At 42.1% G+C, this 17,872-nt stretch overlaps 1 protein-coding gene across 25 annotated transcripts in view; it reads left to right on the top strand.

Moving 5' to 3' along the window:
- The window catches only part of LOC122561273 (solute carrier family 2, facilitated glucose transporter member 9-like), a 233,365-nt gene that overhangs the window by 27,429 nt on the left and 188,064 nt on the right, over positions 1–17,872 (top strand). For 4 of the 25 annotated variants that reach the window (XR_006314972.1, XR_006314964.1, XR_006314971.1 and 1 more), the window contains exons 3-5: positions 1,059–1,152; positions 1,912–2,008; positions 8,499–8,674. The exons of 3 other annotated variants lie outside the window; for them this stretch is intronic. The gene's annotated coding sequence lies outside the window, so the exon portion shown is untranslated. Of the gene's footprint in view, positions 1–1,058; positions 1,153–1,911; positions 2,009–8,498; positions 10,670–17,637; positions 17,744–17,872 lie in introns of all 25 variants that reach the window. 18 more of the 25 variants (XR_006314967.1, XR_006314959.1, XR_006314963.1 and 15 more) reach the window with 13 other exon arrangements.

Raw genomic sequence — 17,872 nt, forward strand, 5'->3', positions numbered from 1 at the left:
TGTTACCTGTGATTGTCCTATAAAATGATTTAGTAAGGTATGTGTCTGTGATTTCCCCATATAGTGATGGGACAAGGCTCTGGGTCTGAGAGTCTCCCACACAATGATGGTTTTGGGCTCTGTATCTTAATTACTTTTGTATTTGTGTACTCAGAAGGCTAATGGAGTGCGATCCTTTTAGTATAAGAGGAATTGAACATTAAAGTAAGATGTTATGTTTCACTTATAGGGCATTGGTGAGATCTTGAATGCAACATACGGTTTTGTCTCCCTATTCAAAGAAGGTTATAACTATATTGGATGCAGAGGGGGCTTACAAGATTGATACCTGACATGTGCAAGTTCTTCTACGAGGAAAGTTTAGACACACATACACTTGGTTTACTAAAGTTTAGCAGAGTGAGGGGTGATTTGATTGAAGTATATAAGGTTCTGAATGGTTTTGGCAAAGTTAAAATTAGGTTTATTGTCAATGTACTGAAAGGTTTAAAGTCACCATTTAAGGCACCACCTTAAGTACAGCAATTTAGGAATAAATTAGAAAAATAAAGAAATAAAAAATGAATGTGGAAATAATGTTTCCTGTTGTGGGTGACTCCAGGACCGGGAGGTACTGTTTAAAATTTAAGTCTGTCTCTTTTGGGATAGAGATGACATTTTTTTTCGAGGATTGTGTGACTTTGGAACACTGCCTTAGAAGACAGTGGAGGCGAGGTCATTGAATATTTTTAAGGCAGAGATGGATAGACTTTTGTTAGGCAGGGGAATTAAAGGTGATCAGACCATAAGAAATTGGAGCAGGAGTAGGCCATTCAGCCCCTCTCCAACTCCATCATTCAATAAGATCATGGCTGATCTGACATGCATGTGGTATTTGAAGCCAGGTATTTCTGCAAAACAAAAGTTGTTGGGAGGGGGGGAGGAGGTTTGATGCTTTTGAAATAAAACTGTCATTTCTGAATCCTGTCTCTTTATATGCTTAGCTTTTCCTCATTTAAGTAACAGTCCCTTGCTGCATTTTGCTGGAGAGTAAGTAAAAGAGTGGCTTTGTTTTCCAGTTCTGTCCACCACACAAATGGCAGCCTGTGAACAGACACAGAAAGGGATAGCATGTGAGCCTGGGCAGACTCAACTATCACTATTATGTAAAAGGTCAGTGCACTTAAAGGTACTGCGCTTCTTGGATGCCAGTTCTTATTTCAATCTGCTCCAAGTACCAGTGAGAGAGGTCTGCACACTGCCGTTGCTTTCCGCAAATGTTCAGTGTAAATTACACAGCTCAAGGCACTCTGCGTGTCTAACCCAAGTTTGAAATGACCAAAATCTATAATTGAACTAGTCGTGTTTTTCACAGTTCAATTGGGCACAGTATTAAAAAGTTCACAAGTGCTAAAACACTTTACTGAAATCCTAATGGCAGGAACAGCTTTGTGCTTCTTACTGTATGCTATTTAAAGCTTTACTTCATGCATCACTAGGAATCTATCTGTAAAACGATTTAGTTCGCTGCTTTCTTTAAAAGATACATTAAATTTGAGATACTATATAATGGGTACGCTGTAGTGGACAAGCTGTGCACTGCTGGTACCTGTCGTGCTTATCAGAGTTGAAATTCACTTGGTGCAAGAGCATGATTTTTTTAGTATTTCAGGTGGAATCCTAATCTGCATGAGGCAACCAGGCTCTGGCCTTTGAGAATTCAGTTTGTGAAGATTATGAATTTCTGATGTCATGGATGTAGTTGCTGGAGTTTGGTATTTGAACAACTCAGTTTTCTCAGAAAAGGCTTGGATTTTGGTTCTATGTGGGTTGGGACTCTGTAAGCTATTGGAGGTTTTTCATTCTGTCAATCTGGTTTTAGCATTATCCTATTTATCATGCACTTTATCTCAATGTATTCCTCTCTTTCAGATTGTTCTGTGCCCAGCTCTCTGAGGTCCAGTTTTGCAGACACCATTCCCTCACTGAAATGCCTTCAGTGGGGACTGGCCCTTTCACCACATTCCAGGTACAGACACTCTCTATGCTCACAGTTTCACGTCATAATAATTGTTCCTTGTCTGCCACATCTCAATTTTACTGGAAGGGATCTGAACCTAGTTGTTTTATGCCTGTCCTGGCATTCAACTCTAGCATCTTGAGACTTGACAATATTTCAGCCAGGCAGTGGATACCAATGCCACTTTTCTACCTATTTTCCTCTGTTCTGCTATAGAGAATAGACTTTTGATTCAATTTTTTGATGAATTTAATCCTTTTATGAAATCATTACATTTGCCTACAAATTAGCATTACAAAAATAATTTTGAGATAGCACATTGAACAGGACAGGAACAGACCCTTCAGCCCACCATGTCTGTGCCAATCATGGTGCTATTCTAAACTAATCCTTGCCTACACATGGTCCATATCCTTCTATTCTCTGCTTGTTCATGTGATTCTTAAACTGCTAACGTATCTGCTTCTACCAACTCCTTAGCAACATGTTCCAGGCACGCACTAACTTTGATGTTGAAAGAAACTTGGCTTGCAAATCTTTTACATTTCCCCCTTTTATCTTAAAACTATGCCCCTAGTGTTTGACATTTCCATCCTTATAAAAGAGACCCCGTCTATCCACTCTACCCATGCCTGTTATAATTTTATATGCTTCTATCAGGTTGCCCCTCAACCTCAACCTCCAACACGAACAAAAACAACCCAAGTTGTCCAACCTCTCCTCACAGCTAAAGATCTTGGATACATGAGATGCTCTATATGAGTAAAAGTTTGTTGTTTTTTAAACCAAGTGGTGCTTCTTCCAATCCTCTTGCCAACAAACAAGCAGTGTGTGATTGTCAAGTTGCACAATGAGATCTATCCAACAATTACACAGCCCAGAAAGAGGCCATTTTTCCCATCTTACATAAACCAGCTTCTTGAAAGAACTATCTAATCAGTCACATCTTCCTGCTCTTATCTTGGAGACATGTATGTGTAACAAAACTTTCCATATACACATATATATGTACATATGACTCATTTTGAATTGTTGAGCTGAACCCATTGGGAATGGATTAGGACTGCTTAAAGTCTTCCCGCAGGACCTTGCAACCTGCAGGCAGAGGAGATACCTAACCCATCATGCTGGACAGGGTTTGCCAGTCAGAAGAATCGCCCCTGAATACTAACCCATGCTGGCAAAGAATATAGTGACAGCATACTTCATTCAGATAGCTGGTTTAACTTGGGAGCTCTTCTCAGAGTACATGTACACTGCTGTGCTATAATGCGCAGTTGGCATTGCTGAATTAAACGGATTGCAATACCCCAGTAGCCTTTTATATTTTAAAAGTAAATTGCCAACCGTAAGCACTTAAAATCCTCATGGGTGATATGTTATTAAAATTATATTAAAGTTAATTCTGCTTTTTGTTTTAAATGCAACGTATGCAGCAGTCTGTCCCCACTCCCCAGCCCCCAAGGAAAACACGCACTCTGCCCTAGCGCATGGTCCTGTTTGTGACATCACAAGTAAAACCTTGTCCCTGACTTTTTTTCTTTGTTTAGTAGAATTGTTTCCATACAAAACTTATGCTCTTTTCGGCAAAACTGTTAGTGCCCCTTTAGTTTTAATAACCTAGGGGAGAAGTTAGCTGCTGCTATTTTGAAAGGGTGCTCTTACTGCAGATCATTGATTTTATATTGAAGAAGTTACCTTTGGTTGCAATGTCTACATTCCACTGATGCTTTGTATTCCCCCCGACCTAAATGCAATTTGCATGTTACACAGTGAGATTCCCTAGGGTTGAAAAGGTATCTGCTGTGCAAATAGATACTCTCTCACAGTATTAAGGAGGTTGGCTAACTCAGTTGGCCTGACAGCTGGCTTGTGATACAGTGAGACCAACAGCTTGGTTTCAATTCCTGCACTGGCTGATGTTACCATGAATGACTCTTTTCAACTTATCCATTACCTGAGGTATGGTGATCCTCAAGTTAAACCACCACTTGTCATGTCTCTCTTATGGGAAAGCAACTCTGTGGTCTGGAAGGTCAATGGGAGTGCACTTGCTCCCTCAGTACTGGAGCGCAGCCACGTACAGGCGCTCTGTTCATCCATGTTTGCTGCACCCCATAAATGTAACCAGTCAGATAACAGATGTTCGATCACCACAGCTAATGGAAGTAAATGAGTGAAATGGGTTCTACACGTTATCTCTGAATGAACACCTGAGCCCAGCAGTACTGCAGAGTGCAGTTCCTTAACATAGCTATAAAAATAAAGTTCAAAGTTTGTGAGAAGATTTGTAGCTTGGGTGCTCATTGTTGTGGTTCTGTTCACCGAGCTGGGAATTTGTGTTGCAGACGTTTCGTCCCCTGTCTAGGTGACATCCTCAGTGCTTGGGAGCCTTCTGTGAAGCGCTTCTGTGATGTTTCCTCCGGCATTTATAGTGGTTTGTCTCTGCCGCTTCCGGTTGTCAGTTCCAGCTGTCCGCTGCAGTGGCCAGTATATTGGGTCCAGGTCGATGTGTTTGCTGATAGAATCTGTGGATGAGTGCCATGCCTCTAGGAATTCCCTGGCTGTTCTCTGTTTGGCTTGTGCTATAATAGTAGTGTTGTCCCAGTCAAACTCATGTTGCTTGTTATCCGCGTGTGTGGCTACTAAGGATAGCTGGTCGACCACACGCGGATGACAAGCAACATGAGTTGGACTGGGACAACACGACTGTTATAGGACAAGCCAAACAGAGAACAGCCAGGGAATTCCTAGAGGCATGGCACTCATCCACAGATTCTATCAGCAAACACATCGACCTGGACCCAATATACTGGCCACTGCAGCGGACAGCTGGAACTGACAACTGGAAGTGGCAGAGACAAACCACTATAAATGCCAGAGGAAACATCACAGAAACACTTCACAGGAGGCTCCCAAGCACTGAGGATGTCACCTAGACAGGGGACGAAAAGTCTGCAACACAAATTCCCAGATCGGCGAACAGAACCACAACAAAAATTAAATGTGACTCTCACAGTATTTGCACAACATCACGATATACTTTGGCATATATAAATTGAAATTAAGCACGGGCAGAAGCAATAATTGGCCTGACTGGTCTCTGCTGTTGAGTTTATGCTTCACAGGAAGATTTATTAGTGACTATCTTGTATTTATGATCCTCCTAGTTTTGGTTTTCCAGACAAATAGAATCAACTGCTCTTTGTTGACCCAATCAAACTCATTAAATCTTTTCATAATTTTAACAATTGCTATCCAGTCATTCTTCAGCCTTCTCGAGGGAAAAAAAAGATCCTGTTTAGTCTTTTATGATGGGTAACATGCCTCCTTTTATAGTAGGTATATTCCTTCCATTATGGTATCACTCTTGTAAATTATTTTTTGCACAATCTGTATCCTTCCTATATTATGGGGACCGGAACTGTCTACAGTATTAAACATCTGATCTAACCAAGGTTTTATGCAAACCTAAAATAACTTCCCTATTTCCAAATTTTTCTATTTAGAAAATAACCAACATGCTTGAATTAGTGTTTCTTTATATTAGAACTTTCATTTTATGAAGGGGCCTTGTCACTTACTACTTTGGGTATCAGTGTACTGGGGAGAAAGTGAGGTCTGCAGATGCTGGAGATCAGAGCTGAAAATGTGTTGCTGGAAAAGCGCAGCAGGTCAGGCAGCATCCAGGGAACAGGAGAATCGACGTTTCGGGCATAAGCCCTTCTTCAGGAATGAGGAAAGTTTGTCCAGCAGGCTAAGATAAAAGGTAGGGAGGAGGGACTTAGGGGAGGGGCGTCGGAAATGCGATAGGTGGAAAGAGGTCAAGGTGAGGGTGAATGAGGAAACCGGTGAAATCCGAGTTCATCCCTTGTGGTTGGAGGGTTCCTCGGCGGAAGATGAGGCGCTCTTCCTCCAACCGTCGTGTTGCTATGGTCTGGCGATGGAGGAGTCCAAAGATCTGCATATCCTTGGTGGAGTGGGAGGGGGAGTTGAAGTGTTGAGCCACAGGGTGGTTGGGTTGGTTGGTCCGGGTGTCCCATATCTCCTTCCTCGGCACCTGCCTCATTTCCGACGCCCCTCCCCCAAGTCCCTCCTCCCTACCTTTTATCTTAGCCTGCTGGACTAACTTTCCTCATTCCTGAAGAAGGGCTTATGCCCGAAACGTCGATTCTCCTGTTCCCTGGATGCTGCCTGACCTGCTGCGCTTTTACAGCAACACATTTTCAGCTCTGATCTCCAGCATCTGCAGACCTCACTTTCTCCTTAAAGAAATTGAGGGTTTGGTTAAGAAAAAGAAGGAAACATATGTAAGGTATAGACAGGATAGATCAAGTGAATCCTTAGAAGACTATAAAGGCAGTAGGAGTATACTTAAGAGGGAAATCAGGAGGGCAAAAAGGGGAAATGAGATAGCTTTGGCAAATAGAATTAAGGAGATTCCAAAGAGTTTTTACAAATACGTTAAAAACAAAAGGATAACGAGGGAGAGAATAGGGCCCCTCAAAGATCAGCAAGACGGCCTTTGTGTGGAGCCGCAGAAGATGGTGGAGGTAGCAAACAAGTATTTTGCATCAGTATTTACTGTGGAAAAGGATATGGAAGATATAGACTGTAGGGAAATAGATGGTGACATCTTGCAAATTGTCCAGATTACAGAGGAGGAAGTGCTGGATGTCTTGAAACGCATAGAGGTGGATAAATCCCCAGGACCTGATCAGGTGTACCCTAGGACTCTGTGAGAAACTAGAGAAGTGATTGCTGGGCCTCTTGCTGAGATATTTATATCATTGATAGTCACAGGTGAAATGCCGTAAGACTGAAGGTTGGCTAACGTGGTGCCACTCTTTAAGAAGGGTGGTAAGGGCAAGCCAGTGAGCCTGACATAGGTGGTGGGCAAGTTGTTGGAGGGAATCCTGAGGGACAGGATATACATGTATTTGGAAAGGCATGGACTGATTCGGGATAGTCAACATGGCTTTGTGCTTGGGAAATAATGTCTCACAAACTTGATTGAGTTTTTTGAAGAAGTAACAAAGAGAACTTCAGTAAGGCTTTCGACAAGGTTCCCCATGGGAGACTGATTAGCAAGATTAGATCTCATGGAATACAGGGAGAACTAGTCATTTGGATACAGAACTGGCTCAAAGGTAAAAGACAGAGAGTGGTGGTGGAGGGTTGTTTCTCAGACTGGAGGCCTGTGACCAGTGGAGTTCCACAAGATTCAGTGCTGGGTCCCCTCCTTTTGTCATTTATATAAATGATTTAGATGTGAGCGTTAGAGGTACGGTTAGTAAGTTTGCAGATGACACCAAAATTGGAGGTGTACTGGACAGCGAAGAGGGTTACCTCAGATTACAACAGGATCTTGACCAGATGGGCCAATGGGCTGAAAAGTGGCAGGTGGAGTTTAATTCAGATAAATGTGAGGAGCTGCATTTTGGGAAAGCAAATCTTAGCAGGACTTATACACTTAATGGTAAGGTCCTAGGGAGTGTTGATGAACAAAGAGACCTTGGTGTGCAGGTTCATAGCTCCTTGAAAGTGGAGTTGCAGGTAGACAGGATAGTGAAGGCGGCGTTTAGTATGGTTTCTTTTATTGGTCAGAGTATTGAGTACAGGACTTGGGAGGTCATGTTGTGGCTGTACAGGACATTGGTCAAGCCACTGTTGAAATATTGCGGAGCTATTCTGGTCTCCTTCCTATTGGAAAGATGTTGTGAAACTTGAAAGGGTTCAGAAAAGATTTGCAAGGATGTTGCCAGGGTTGGAGGATTTGAGCTATAGGTAGAGACTGAACAGGCTGGGGCTGTTTTCCCTGGAGCATCGGAGGCTGATGAGTGACCTTCTAGAGGTTTACAAAATTATGAGGGGCATGGATAGGATAAATAGACAAAGTTTTTTCCCTGGGATCGGGAAGTCCAGAACTAAAGGGCATAGGTTTAGGATGAGAGGGAAAGATATAAAAGAGACCTAACAGGCAACTTTTTCACACAAAGGGTGGTATGTGTATGGAATGAACTGCCAGAGGAAGTGGTGGAGGCTGGTACAATTGCAACATTTAAGAGGCATTTGGATGGGTATATGAATAGAAAGGGTTTGGAGGGATATGGGCCGGATGCTGGCAGGTGGGACTAGATTGGGTTGGGATATCCTATTCCGTCCTATATCTTGTGTTCTTATGTGAAGTTTTGAAACATTTCAGAGAGAGACACAATGTTGTGTTAATATAAGGCTTCCTTCTTCAATTTAACATAAATCTGAAATCTTTCCTACTCAAAAGGAAACAGACTTGCTGAATATATCAACATTTTGTACAGAAAACTAAGCATCTGTTCGTGTTTCTGTATATCTATTTTTGTTTTTTGATTTCTAACATCTGCAGTATTGAAACTTTTTTAAAGTTGCAATAGTTGGCTTGGAAATTTACTGATCATAATTCTAATAAAATATTCTTTTTTCTTTTATTTTTAAAATGTAATTTCTTTTCCTCTTCTAGGTGTCCTTGTACTCTACACTGTAGCCTTACTGAGGGCAACTGGGCAACCTGCTGCCAGAACTCAGTGCTGTTGTGTGCTGCTCCCAAGCTGGCTGTGTGAACGTGTAAGAGAGCTGACCAAGGCAGCTCTCCTTGAACCTTTTTTATTTTATATTCATAAATGATAGCCACAGCAGGTTTGTTGAAAGGAAAACTAAGTCTGACAGTTGGTGAAGTTCTGAACTAATGGAAAGTTGCAGCTGAGAGTTTGTTCATAAATTTTCAAAAGGCTTGGTCAAGTGCCACTTGATGGACTTGTCTGAATTTTTGAACCCTTGAGATTAAAGAGAAGGCGGCTGAGAATCACAGAGCCAAAGATTGTGGTCCTTCAGACCAGAGGAATGTGTGCAGTGATGTTAGGAGCAATACTGTTTGAAATTATGCCCTATTTACCGAAACTAAAATCATTAATATCTATAAATGTTTGTGGACTAAGTCCAACAGTGGTATAGTTTGTGGCCCACATTATATAGGAAGCCCATTGAATCACACAATAATCAGCCCACTGATTCGATGCCAGCAGGCTTTCAACCAAAATAACAAATACGGTCTAGGAAGTCCCACCTGAGCAGAGCTGCTGGTCAACCAGATGTTGCGTTCCTAGAACTCAGCAGAAGTTATAGTTGCTGCAGAGAGAAAACCATCCAGACCTCAGGTGGAGGATGGTCAGAGAGGTAAATGCAGTTTGGGTGTGGGGTTTGGGGAGGTGGGGGCAGAGAATGTAGCTCTGAGGCAACAAATTAGTTCAAATTGAGAGACACCTATATTCTACAGTCCCTCTCCATACAGACTGCCTGCTGGTTTAATACTTATGTCGGGTGATTCTTCCTTGTCCCACCAGGAGCTGCAGTAATCATAGCCAAGGTAGGATAAAGCCTTTAAATAGGCAGTTAATTAACCACTTGAAGGCCTCACTTGGAGGTAGGATCAGGAAGATTGACCATGTGTCTTCCCACCTCTAACTTAACTCCCTACTTCCCACCATCGAGGAGGTGATCTACCCAGTGTCCTCTCACTCACTTATTTGCTCTTCCTTTTACCTTCCTGCCCTTTCTTGCAAGGGGAAAATCCAATCCTATGAATGACAGGCTTGGGGCTGCAAATTTGACTTGGATGGTTACACAAAATTAGTAGTATCAGACCGGCTGCTCATTGTCCTGAGTTTGATATTTAATTCCATTGACTGCAAAGAAACTGAATGTCAGCCACTGTGTATAAAAGGACTACTACCAATGCCACTCATTTTGTGCCACCATTTAGGATGAATTTCTAGTTCTTGGTGTATAATTGCAAAAGCTGGTGTGGTACTGAGTTATAGCACCAACTTTAATCTCTGGCCTGCTGACTGTAGTGCATTGGCCTGGGTGCCTCTGAAATATGAGAATGGAAAATTCAGCCGTGCTTCCCACTTCTGATTGTGATCCTGTGACCCAGCTTGCACATTTGTGTGTTAGATAAGGATAGGGTTGAGCTGAGCTCAGCTGCGTGTCATCTTGCAGTGTGACGTCCCACTGGCACTTGGCTCTCTAGTCTCATGCTTGGGTGAAGCAAGGTCAGCAGCCTTGGAACAGGAAGTGGAAGGGACATGGAGAAGCAAACAATATAAATAAAATAGATTCATACATCCACTCAGAACCAAATTTTCAATGTTTTGACATTCTTTTATTGCTCGGTAAATTATGCAACATAAGTTTAGTTCTATACTCCATGTTTTATCCATCTTTTCCCATCAACACTCTGAACAGCCATGGGCATTGTTCACACTTGATAGTAAAATATTTATTTTGATAAAAATATTTTTTTTTAAACCTTGATTTTTATTTTAAATACTTTGCCTGTCTTCATACTTGTTTGGGAACTCTTTTTTTCCGCTACCCCTTTCACCAGTACCAGGCAATGCTGTTCAGCAAAGAGCAGAAGTAAACCCTTCCAGAATGCTGTTTGTTGCTTTTTGCTCCAAGAAGATGAAGCAAGTTACAAGAGTTTGCATGCCATGGTGACAGTGAGGTGCGCTAGACCAGTCACCATCCAGAAGTCAGTACCGTCTGACATTTTCTAATTAATCTGACCAGAGATATTATTACACACCTCTGGAGCAGTTGGAATTTGAAGCTGGGTCTTCCATTCCAGAGGTAGGAACACTGCCACTACAACACCAATAGCCTTTCAGTTCTATGTGTCACATGGACCGCTAACCCTCTTCATCTGTTCAGTATTCTCCGTGTATAAATGCCAGGTGCAGAGACCAGGAGATGTTACCTTGAAATTAAAAAAATGAATATGATGGAATAAGTAAAAGCTGAATTGCCAAAGCACGTTTGCAATGATGCATCATTGGTTGTGAGCCACTTTGGGAATAGCCAAGGTCTTTTTCCTAGGGTGGGGGAGCCCAAAACTAGAGGACATAGGTTTAAGATGAGAGGGGAAAGATATTTAAAAAGGTCCTAAGGGGCAACACTTTCAAACAGAGGGTGACGCATTTATGGAATGAGTGGCCAGAGGATGTGGTGGAAGCTGGTATAATTGCAGCAATTAATAGGCATCTGAATGGATATATGAATAGGATGGGTTTAGAGAGATATGGGCCAAATGCTGGCAAATGGGACTAAGTCAGATTGGGATGTCTGTGCAGATGAATTGGACCGAAGGGTCTATTTCCATGCTGTATGACTCTAGTTAATAACATTATAAACTGGTAACTTTTTCCTTTCCATTTTCTCATGTCTCAAAGCTATTCTCATTTATCTTTGTTTTCTTCACTCCCTTTTTCTGTGTTTGCCACTTCCACCCTTTTGAAGCAGTGAAAATGCAGAAAGAGATGGGTGACAAATGGAAAAGCAAAGAATTAGGACATTTAAAGGAGCACCGAGCATAGAAATATCAAAAAATAGAGCAGAACAATTGCAATGAGTGCTTCTGGTTTTAGAGGTGAGAGGCCCAGATGAACAAATGTCCTATCTACTGATTTGCTAGAGGTATAAAATTTCTCAGATCAGAAATTTTATTTGGTTTGAAGTCTTGAACAGACTTGGACTTTATGGAGGACAAAATAGACCTTTGAATTGAAAGAGGGAATTCAAAAACGTGGAAGCAGCTACACAGATAGAGGAGAGGAGGCCATGAATGGACTGAGCAGGAGCATTTGAATTAAGGACAAGGCTGAGAACAAACATTTAAAAAGATGTAGAAACAATAAATTTAGTGTCTGACAAAGGTCGGCTGTCAGAAAAGTCCAAGAATCAAATGAAGGATCTAAAGAGTTTGAGTACCGAGTTGTGGAATTCAAATGACTCCAAGTGTAATCTCTGTCTACCAGATGCAAGATATTGTTCATTGAATTCCTAGAATGTGGAAAGACCAGCATTGCCTTTTCCTTTTGAATGGCTGAACTCCCTATGCTGATGCAATATATAAGATGCATTGCTTTTCTGAATTTCATACTTGGTATACAGGGCACAGTCTCAAAATTTGCAGATGGTACAAAACGTGGAAGCTTTGTGATATGTGAGCAGGATAGTGTAGAAATTCAAAATAACACAAACAAGTTGGAATGAGCAGATGGTTGGCCACCTAAAGTTCAATGCAGAGGATTGTGAAGTGAAACATTTTGGTAGGAAGAACTTGGAATAACAGTGTAAAACAAAGGGCACAAAGAGGGTGCAGCAGCAGAGGGACCTGGATGCATATTTCATACGTCATTAAAAGTGCTGGACAGGGGGAGAGAGCTGGTAATAAAGCATACACTTTCCTAGCCTTTATTAATATGGATGTGTGTATAAGAGCAAACTTATAAAACAATAGTTTGGTCTCAGCTGTTTCCAGTTCTGGGCACTTATTTTAGGAGGGATAGAGTCATAGAGATGTACAGCGTGGAAACAGACCCTTCGGTCCAACCCGTCCACGCCGACCAGATATCCCAACCCAATCTAGTCCCACCTGCCAGCACCCGGCCCACTTCCCTCCAAACCCTTTCTATTCATATACCCATCCAAATGCTTCTTAAATGTTGCAATTGTACCAGCCTCCACCACTTCCTCTGGCAGCTCATTCCATACACATACCACCCTCTTACTAGACTCAAAAGGTTCACACTGTTTCTCTTCCCAGATACTTTCACATTCACCAAGTTTAGAGTCATAGAGATGTACAGCACGGAAATAGACCCTTCAGTCCATGCCAACCAGATATCCTAACTTCATCCTGTCCCATTTGCCAGCATTTGGCCCATGCTATACTGTTTTATATTCTATTAATGTGCCCATCCAGTTGCCTTTTAATGCTGTAATTGTACCAGCCTCCACTATTTTCACAAGCAGCTCATTCCATACATATGCCACCCTCTACTTGAAAAGGTTGTCCTTTGGGTCCCTTTTAAATCTTTCCCTTCTCACCTTAACCTATGACCTCTAATTTTAGACTTGGGAAAAAGACCTTGGCTATTCACCCTGCCCATGTCCCTCATGATTATACAAATCTGCAGAAGGTCCCTTTCAACCTCCAATGCTCCAGTGAAAACAGCCCCAGCACATTCAGCCTCTCCCTATAGCTCAAACCCCATAACATCCTTATAAAGCTTTGCTGCATCCTTTCAAGCTTAACAACATCTTTCCTATAGCAGGGAGATCCGAACTGAATGCAGTATTCAAAAAGTGTCCCAACCGATGTCCTATACAGCCACAATAGGACCTCCCAACTTCTATAGTCAATGCACTGAGCAACAGAGGTAAATGTACCAAACACCTTCACTAACCATCTACCTGTGACCCCACCTTCAAGGAACTATAAACCTGCATTCCAAGGCTTCTTTGTTCAGCAACACTCCTCAGGACCTTACCACTAAATGTATATGTCCTGCCCTGATTTGCCTTACCAAAATGCAACACCTCACATTTATCTAAATTAAACTCAATCTGCCACTCCTCGACCCATTGGATCAAGGTCCTGTTGTACTCTGAAGTAACCCTCTTCACTGTCCACTACACTATCAATTTTAATGTCATCAGCAAACTTACTAACCATTCCTCCTACATTCACATCCAAACCATTTATATATATATGACAAAAAGGAATGGACCCAGCACTGAACCTTGTGGCACACTGCTGGTCACAGGCCTCCAGTCTGAAAAACAACCCCCACCATAGGTTTTCAAGGTTTGTGCGAAGATTTGTAGCTTGGGTGTCAGCTGTCGTGGGTCGTGGGCATGTTTGCCGAGCTGGGACGTTGATTCCCAGACGTTTTGCTCCCTGTCTAGGTGTCATCCTCAGCGCTCCGGAGCCTCCCGCGAAGCATCTGAAAACCATTTGGTTCTGTTTCTGCTGCTTCCAGTTGTTCGTTGTAGTGGCTGGTATATTGATGGATGAAACCAGAAAGCAACAACACCCCAACATTTTATGAATCACCCCAAAGTACACAAACGATACACACCACTCAGATACATTGTGGCACACCCGTGAATGCCATCGCATAAACTGGCAAGAAAAACTCCAACAAAAACTAATTAGTAGATTCAAACACTCCACACATTCATCACAGGAATTCCTAGACAACTTTAATGAACATAAACATAGACAAGGTTGAAGCAGTGGTCTCATTTGATGTAACGGCATTGTTCACTTCAATTAACAAAACTAGCCAGAGAGACAAGAGCATAACAGATAACATGATGGGGAACCTGTGAACAAGGACTGCATACTCAAACTACTAGACCTGCACTTGTCAACATACTTCACATTCAACAACCAAATATATGAACAGATCAATGAAATACCTATGGGCTCACCCATCTCTGGGCTCATAGCAGATGCAGTGATGCAAAGATTGGAACAAACAGCCCTACCACAAATCCAACCCAAACTGTGGATCAGATACACAGATGACACCTGTGTTATCATTAAGAGAACAGAAATCAAAAACACACACCGGATTATCAACACCATACACATAAGGATAATATTTACGAGGAAAGAGGACACCAACAATCAACTCCCCTTCTTGGATATGATGGTACAAAGAACACAGAAAATTGAATGCACCACAGAAAAGGTGTACGGGATCCACTCCCCCTACATTCCCTTCTTAATTTCAGGTCCTGAATTACAAAGACAACCACCCAAACTCTCACAAGATAAGCTGCATTAGGACCCTGTTCAAAAGGGCTACAAGACACTGCAGCACCCACGGCCTACGAAGGAAAAACGAAGAACACCTCTACAGAGTATTCGCCAAGAATGGATATCCCAGCAACTTCATCCACAGATGCCTAACAGACAAACATGACAAGGACATGCCGCGACCTAACTCACTAGCCACGCTACCTAACATAAAAAATGTCTTCGGGCTGACGGCCAGACTTCTCTAACCACTTAGGTTCATGACAGCCCATAAACCGATAGCCACGCTCAGACAACTCACCAGGACAGAAGACACAATACCCATCATGCGCAAAACTAACACTATTTACAAGAGTCCATGCAAAGACTGCATGTAACACCAAACTGGACAAACAGGCAGACAACTAACAATCCACATCCACAAACACCAACTAGCCACTGATCGCCACGACCAGCTGTCTCTAGTAGCCATACACACTGACGACAAGGATCACAAATTCTAGTGGGACAACACAACAATCATAGGACAAACTAAATATAGAACAGCCAGAGAATATCTAAAGCATGGCATTCAGCCACGAAATCCATCAGCAAGCATGTTGATCTAGACCAAATATACCGGCCACGACAATGAAAACAACCAGAACCAGGACAAGCAGGAGAAACGGAACCAAACAAAATCCAAAAGACACAGTACAGCAGCACCCCACAGGAGGCTCCAAAGCACTGAAGATGCCAGGGGATGAAACGTCTGCAAATCAACTTCCCAGCTCGGAGAACATACCCACAACCACGACAACCCTCCACCATTACCTACCTTCAAGCCGACTTTATATCCAAATGGCTAAATTCCCCTGGATTCCATGTAATTAATCTTGCTAAACAGTCTACTATGTGGAACCTTGGATAAGAAGACATTGAAGAGAGTGTAAAAGGTTTATGAGAATGGTTCCGGGGTGAGGAATTTCAGTTATGAAGATAAATTGGAGAAATTTGGACTGTATTCCTTAGAGAAGGAAAGGCTGAGAGGTGATCTGATTGAAGTATTTAAAATTTGTAAAAGGTTTGTAGAGAGTAATTAGAAAGTGTGTCAACCTGTGAAAGAATTGAGGACAAGATGGCAGAGATCAAAGTAAATTGTAAAAGCAGCAAAAGTGATCTGATGAAAATCTTTTTCACACGTTAGGTGGTTAAGGTCAGGAACACGCTCCTAACAATGTGGTGGAAACAAGTTCAATCAAAGCATTCCAAGGGAATTAGATGGTTATTTGGTTATGAGGGCTAACTGGAAAATGGCATTATGTGAAATAATCGTTGGAGAGCCAGCACAGACATGGTGAACTGAATGGCCTCCTTCTGTGCTGGAACAATTCCCTGATTCATTGAGCGGCCAGTGTATTCTCAGATCAATGTCCTAAGAGTCATAAGACTACTAGGAGTAGGAATAGCATTAGGCTCCTCGAGCCTGCTCCACCATTCAATAGGATCATTGCTGATCTGACATTTTATTACATCTAATTTTCTGCCTTTCGCCTATAACCCTTGACTCCCTATTGATCAATCAATTTCAGCCTTAAATATAAACAAGAACTCTGCCTGTATAGCTCTCTGTGGCAAGGAGTTCCAAAGTCACTGAATTTCTGAGGGAAGAAATTCCTCCCCATCTCAGTATTAAGTTGGCATCCAATTTTAAGATAATGACAGGTCCTAGACTCTCCCATAAGGATTTAAACATTGCATCTATCAAAATGGCATCACCCGTCAATCTTCTAAATTCCAGTGCGTAGAGTCCAAACCTGTTTAATCTTTGCTCATGAGACAATTTCTCCATACTGGGGATCATCCTAGTAAACATTCTCTGAACTGCCACTACACCTTTTATCAGTCTCTCACCTAGGCAGCTGTCTCTGGGGCCTTAAACAGGTGACATTATGAGCAAATGTTGGCAGGCTTCTGCAGTAAACACTTTCTTGACTAGTGGTTTCAAGGGGCACTGCAATTAATTGTTATGTTGTAACTGCTCCCTAATTAAACTGTACCCCTTGCTAATTGCCCACAACAGCAAGCAAGCAACAGCTTGCATTTCTGGTGCACTTAATGGTGTTAAATGTCCCAAGGTGTTTCACAGGATGGCCATCAGGCAGTATTTGATGCTGAAGTATCTCCAGAGTAATTGTCAAAAACCTGGTCAAAGAGGTGAATTTCGAGCGAGGAAGAGACTGATGGGGCAAATTTAGGGAGCTCAGCTGAAGGAATGATGGAGCAAAAGAAATGAGGGATGCCCAAAAGGCTAGGATAAGAGGAATTCTTAGAATCTCTAAGTGTTGTAGGACTCGAAGATTGTAACTTTGTTCTGTCAATTCTAAGAAACATGTTTAGTGTTTGTTCCCCACCATTATGGTTGCTTGTGTGTATTAAAATTGTGGTGGGGGGGTGGCAGGGGGCATGGTGGAGTTGTTGTTTGAGTGCTTTGATTCAGTATTCTGCCCCCTTTCTTGGATTTAATTTGTTTTAAAATAGCCTAGAGTTAAATGTTAGCTGGATTGTAAATATCTGACATTTGGAGTGAGGTGTAAAGATCAATTGAATTCTGTTCACGCCTCTATCCTTTTGGTGGCACGTTCAGGAGGGAACTGTGCAGAATCATCTCTTTAATGGTTTTCAAAAGCAAATGATTCCCCAGTGCAGAGATCAGGAATGCCTCGGAGAAGAATTGCTACTGTTGCGCAGCCCTTTGCCTAGTGTGGTGAAGCAGTGTGTCTGTGTAGGTTCAAAAGGGTCTGTGTGGAATGTACTGTTCCCATCAAATTAATGCACATCATTCCACTTCACAATTACATTTCCAACTCACTTCCATAATACACAAACCCTGATTTAAGTTTTAAATTTCGTGGTACGCTAGTCACACACTTATCAAAATACAGCTGTTATAATGCTGCTTGTCATATAGAGAGAATGATGAATGATAGAATTGTTTTCCTCTCTCCAGCATAATCCAGTAGCCTGTTATGTCCTTTGTCAACTGATACAGGTCTGCAATTACTGTCAACGGATGGCTTTCCCAGCCCAGCTTGCCTGCCAACCTTTTGCAAAAGGTATGGAATGCTGCTGGTTATGATTGTATAGTTGCCAGCTATCACAGTGCCAGTGAGGGATGGCACAGTATTGACTTCGAAGGATTATGCACAGAATCTTTCACCTTAACTGACCGATAAGGTCCTTGC

This window comes from Chiloscyllium plagiosum, chromosome 22 (genome assembly GCF_004010195.1).
Source record: "Chiloscyllium plagiosum isolate BGI_BamShark_2017 chromosome 22, ASM401019v2, whole genome shotgun sequence".
In the NCBI taxonomy this organism is placed as follows: Eukaryota; Metazoa; Chordata; class Chondrichthyes; order Orectolobiformes; family Hemiscylliidae; genus Chiloscyllium; species Chiloscyllium plagiosum.